This window comes from Notamacropus eugenii, chromosome 5 (assembly GCF_028372415.1).
Source record: "Notamacropus eugenii isolate mMacEug1 chromosome 5, mMacEug1.pri_v2, whole genome shotgun sequence".
Taxonomy (NCBI): domain Eukaryota; kingdom Metazoa; phylum Chordata; class Mammalia; order Diprotodontia; family Macropodidae; genus Notamacropus; species Notamacropus eugenii.
The window spans coordinates 61,435,100-61,441,099 of NC_092876.1; positions in this window are offsets into that span (position 1 = coordinate 61,435,100).

The window sequence follows — 6,000 nt, forward strand, 5'->3', positions numbered from 1 at the left end:
CACTCACACACTCTCCCCAAGAATATAGATAGGCAAAGAAAGCCTCTCAGATTTCTAGTCGCAATGCTATGATACAGAGAAATCTTTCCATGCTCTCTTGCTCTCTTTCCTGTCCACACCCTTTAGCTACATAGCCCCACGGGGCTTAGATCCCTGTTACTTCTCAAATGGACAAAAATAAGAAATTGTCACAATAATTCTACATGGTCTTTCTCTTGTCTCTTTCCCCTTTCCAATCCACCCTGAACACAGCTACCAAGAGAATCTTCCCAACACCACATTACACCTCTGTGGAGAGACAGCCATTGTCTATAGAATAAAGAAAAAAGTCCTTCTCTTGGCATTCAAGGCCTTCCACTATCCATCTCCAAACCTACCTTTCCAAGCATCTTTCACATTCTTTCTCTTCACACATTCTGCATTCCAACCAAACCAGATTAGCACCTGGCATATCTCATCTTGACCCCATCTGTTTCCATTTCTTCCTGTAGGTCAGTCATCTCTCTCACTTGCGTCCTACTTCCTCCTCATCACCACCACCTATTGAAATCCTTCTCTTCTGTTAAGGCCCAGCTCAGAAATCATCTTCCCTTAAGCCCTCCTCCCCCATGCTCATCAATGAAGCCATGAGTGGATGAAGTTGTCAAATGTGAGAGACAGAAGAGAAGGGCGAGATAGAGCCTAGGATGAGGGTGGGGTATATCCACACTTGTGAGTAGGGGAAAGAAGAGAAATTATGAGAGAAGACTGAGCTATTAAGAGAAATAAGAGGAAAAGCAGGAAGGAACAATGTCATAGAAACCCAAGGAAGGCAGAGCATCCAAGAGAAGGCAGCAGAGTATTATGGAAGGAGGACTGCTTCTGGAGTCCAAGGAACTGGATTCAAATACTGTGTCTTGTACTTACTATCTTGTGACCATTCGTCATTTCACCTCCCTAGTCCCCAATTTCCTCATCTGTAGTATGGGTGGGAGTTTGGAGCACCCAAAAAACGTCTACTGTGGGGGACAGGTCAAAGAGGATAAGGAGAGGTCATGAGATGCCCTTAGGGATCTTTCATCATCAGTTACAGTCTTAGTTGAATTGTTATAGAAAGCCACATCTTGAAGGGCTAGATTGCATATGAAGGGTGAGGAAGCAGAGGCAGTGGCCAGAGAGACGCTTGTCTGGAAGTTAAGGGGAAGAATTACTGGGTCAAAAAAGGCAGCATGACATAGGGGACAGAGAGGTGACCTTCAGACCAGTTAGACCTGGCTTTAAGGCCCACCTCTGACATATACTGGCCATGTGACCCTGGAAAAGTCACAAACTCCCAGTCATTCAGACAGTTCTCTAAGATTAGAAATGGCAAAAGAGTTGTCTAACTCCATTGGTTTGGTTAGTGGAGCATTTTCAGTTGGAAACAGAGATAGAGGAAGAAACAGAGTGAGAGAGAGGCAGAGACAGAAAGGGAGACAGAGCTAGAGAAGTAGAGACAGAGACACAGGAACAAAGAGACAGAGAGAGAGAGAGAAGAGAGAGAGAGAGAGAGGTGGGGGAGAGAAAGTTTTGCATCTTTGGAGACAAATGGAAGTACTAGTAGCGAAAGAAAGAGTAAGGATGAGATAGAGGGATGGATAAGCACTCCAAGGAGGTGGGAGGGGATAGGAGCAGGGACACAAATAGAAGGAAGGGAATTTAGCTTTGACTCAGATCTGTGTGCACACATTTGGTACATAAACCAGCTAAATGGGCATAGAAATAATTTCCTGATGCTCCATTCTGCCCTATCTGTAGGAAGTCTAGGGCCAGAGGTCAGGTTTCCTTGAGTTGCCAGTAGTGCTAGGGGTGCCAGGTGCAGGAGTCTGGGGTGTTGCTCCAGGATTTCTGCATGATCTTGACTTTTCTCTGCAACCCCAATCACTGCAGCTGGAAAAGGGAAGGGGGAGGAGGGCAGGAGACTGAGGAAGAAATGGGAAGGGAGTTAACGTGTGGCACCCATAAAATCAAAAGAAATTGTGTGGAGGCTACAGCCCAAAGGAACGGACAGATCTGTGCGGCCTCTTTTCTCTTTTCTGCCATCACAGAGCGAGCGAGTCACTGCTGGAAATAATGAGAGAATGGAAAATAAAGAACGGAACCCAGCAATTAACCAGTACACGGGCCAACAAACAGGAACAAAAGGCCTTTGGATCTATTTGGAGGAACTGGATCCCCACCTCCAAATAAAACCAGCCTGACTGAGCCCAGATTTGGGGAGATGCTTTTAAGGCCATTTGCCAACCCCACCTCATCTTCTTTTTTTCTCTCTGAGGTCCCCACCGTCTCAAAGATGGCATGATCTTTGTCGCTCAATCTCCCCTAAGGTTTTTCTTTGATTGGTGGTAGGATGGGTCAAGCAAGTCAATATGGCATGTTGGAAAAGGCTCTGAACTGGGAGTCAGGAGCCTTGAGTCATCATCAAGTCAATTCACCAAGCATTGGTTAAGGGCCTACTATGTGCCAGGCATAGTACTAGGTACTAGGGATACAAAGAAAGGAAAAAACAATTTTTGCCCTCAAGGAGCTCCCATTCTAAAATGGGAGACAACATATAAATAAATAACTTTGTGCGAATAAGATATATTTAAGGTAAATTAGAGGTAGTCTCAGAAGGAAAGCATGTTAGTACTGGAAGGGACTTTAAAAAATAGAATGTCAGAGCTAGAAGGAACCTTAGAACAGAATATTAGAGTTGGATGAGGCCTTAGAATTCAATGTTAGAGCTGAGAGGGGTCATAGAATATAAGGTATGAATGCTACAAGGAAACTTTCCACAGACAATATGAGAATTGGAAAGGACCTTGTAGATTATACAATGTTAGCACTAAAAGCAGCTTTGGAACAATTGAAAGGAAGCTGTGGGATCATCCCAGCCCAGCAGTCCAATTCCTCCCTTTGATAAATATGTAAACAGAGACCTGGAGAACAAAGCTGGAATTTGAATACAAGTCTCCTGACTTGAGCTTCTAATCCACTGTTCACTATGCTGGGCTAGAGAGATGATGAATCATTTGGGATTGATAATGAAACGATGAATTGCCTGTATCATTTGAGAGGTGTGTGTGTGTGTGTGTGTGTGTGTGTGTGTGTGTGTGTGTCTGTGTGTCTGTGTGTCTGTGTGTCTGTGTGTGTGTGTGTATGTGTGTGTCTGTGTCTGTGTGTGTTGTGTGTAGGGGGTAGAGTTCCCGGAACCAAGGTAGCCTTTACCATAGGCATGATATTTTAAGGCCAGCTGGCACTAAGGAAGTGGAGTGATTTGAAACTTCTTATGACTGTTGTGGAAATGTTTTGCATGACTGCACATATATAACCTATATTGGGTTGCTTGTTTTCTCAATGGAGGGGGGGAGGGAGGAAGGGAGAGAATTTGGAACTCAAAGTTTTAAAAATGAATGATAAAAATTGTTTTTATATGTAACAGGGGAAAATAAACTACACACACACACACACACACACACACACACACACAAGGAAGCTATTGTGCTATAAAAAATGATGGACAGTCTCCAGAGAAACCTGCAAAGACTTGTATGAACTGATGCAGAATGAAGTGGGCAGAATCAAGAGAACAGTTTACATCTTTATACTCCACCTTTAAAAACCCTGATCAATGCAATGATTAACCTTGATTGCACAGAACCAATGAGGAAGCATGTCATCCACCTCCTGACAGAGAAATGATGATCTAACAATGCAGAATGAGACATATTGGTTGACATGAATGTGGGAACTTATTTTGCATGACTGTGCATATTGGTTGATTTTTTTTCCAGGGGAGGGAAGGAGAAATGGGAGGGAGAAAAGATAAATACTTGCTAATTTTTAAGTTTATATATACATATGTGTACATGTATGTATATGTAAAGCACACACATATATGTAAAAGATAAAGAATAAAGCAGTGAGCTTTTGCTTTAGACCCTGGCATTGGTCAGTCTATAGCGCCGGCAGGACAGCAGGAAGGCGTCCAAACAACCAGTGTCCCATCAGCTGCCAGCTTCTCCAGATAGCCATAGCCAGCCCTTCCTTAAGTGAGTCCTGGCTGTGACTGTTTCCTAGGGCTGACAGAATGGGTGGAGCCTTTCCAGGTGCATTTCATACCACTTCCCTCCCACCCCCCATCATTCCTGCTCTGTGACTCACACTGTTTGCACGGCAGGTGCTGAAGCCTGGGAGGCCTGAGTACATGACATCACTGACAGTACAGCCTGTCTGCTGAGGCCCCTTATTGAGGCAGCAGTGCCCTCTGTGCGTCATGGCCCCTGGGAAAAAGAGAAAAATGAGGGTGTCTGTGCATATGAAATGGGGAAGTGAGGTCTGCTGCAGGAAGAGACTGTACAGGAGAAAGAAGTGCCGAAAAGCTGGACAGCTTTGAAAACTCTGTTAAATGAAGTGTCAGACAGAAAAGAAAAAGTCACGTGTGGAAGTCTTAGTTGCTTGTACTCTCCTCTTCCACAGTGTACATGGAAACACTCGTTTAATTTGGTATTTGTTAAATTCATAATTTTTTTAAATTAAAAAAAGGAGGAAGAAGAGTTGCCTTGGACTTGATGGCCTGGTGAAAAGAGCCCTGGCATAAGCTAAGATGGTAGGAGCAAGATGGCAGATTAGAGGCATCAATGCAGCCAAACTCTCCCAACATTCCCCTCTACACAACTTTAAAATAATACCTTAAATCAAATTGTGGACTAGCAGAACCAACAAAAGGTCAGGGTGAGACATCTTTCTAGACTAAGATAATTTAGGAGGCTGGTAGGAGAGGTCTGTGACACTGGGGTTAGGGCCAGTTCAGAGTGCATGGGTGGCAGGTAGCACCAGCCTCAGCACCAGCAGCGGGCCTTGGAGGTGGCTACATGAATGACAGTAGCAGGAGCAGCAGTAGCAGGAGCAGCAGCAGCAGAAGCTCCCAGTCTAGAAATAGTAAAGGGGTTGGACAACTGATTAGAAAGAGATTACAGGGAACTCTTTGCTGGCACTGGGCACAGCTGGCACTGACTGGCAACTCTATCACCCATACGCAATTCTGGGTCATAGTTCCAGGGTGGAGAGGAATGCTTGTGGTCCATCCCAAGGGAGTAAGGGCCCTGATCCAAGGCAGAGAGGGGCATTTGTGTGTGCCACTACAGAGGAACAGGGGCCCTTCCTGGGTAAAGATCAGGGCACAGACCAGGAGAGCAGTGACCATGTGTTCCTCTGATCACACCACCGTGAAAGCACTGAATACTTACAGATCCCCAGAACTAATTCTGAAAATAATAGCATGAAAAGATCTGAAGCCTGAGACTAAGGGCCCTCCCAGCTCTGACATTCCCTGTTCTAAGGGCCCCACTCCCAGCTCTGACTTTCTATTTTCTAAGATCCCTCCCAGTTATGACATCTTGTGTTCTAAGGCTTCTCCCAGCTCTGACCTTCTGGATTCTAGGATCCTTTCAAGTTCTCATACTCTAAGACCTAAAGCCCCCTCCAGGTATAACGTTCTAAGATTCTATGATTCGAGAAGCTTGGAAAGTACCTGCCCAAAGGATCTATGGAGATTCTCCTCCTCCTCTTCTTCCTAGGGCATCATTACATGGCACTTTAAGGGTCACAGGGCACTTTACACATACTGTCTCCTTTTCTCTTCCCAGTACTCCTGGGAAGGAGACACTGGTCTGATTCTCATTTCATAGGGGAGGACACTGGGGTGGAGAAAGGTTAAGTGGCTTGTTTCAGTCTCACAGCCACCACGTGCTTGGGGCAGGATTTGAAATCAGCTTTCTTGATTCCCAGCCCAGAACAGCCAGGTCACAGCCCTAAGGTGCCCTTCCACACCTATTGGCCTCTCTGGTGCTCTGGGCACTTTGGTCCAGCACAGAGAGTTATTGGTCCTGGACAGCTCTCACACCCAGTAAATACAAGTTGCAGCAATCAGAGCCCTTGGAGGGAGAGCCTCAATAGAGTGGAGCTGGGGAAAGCAGAATGGAGAAAGGCTGCCCCCTG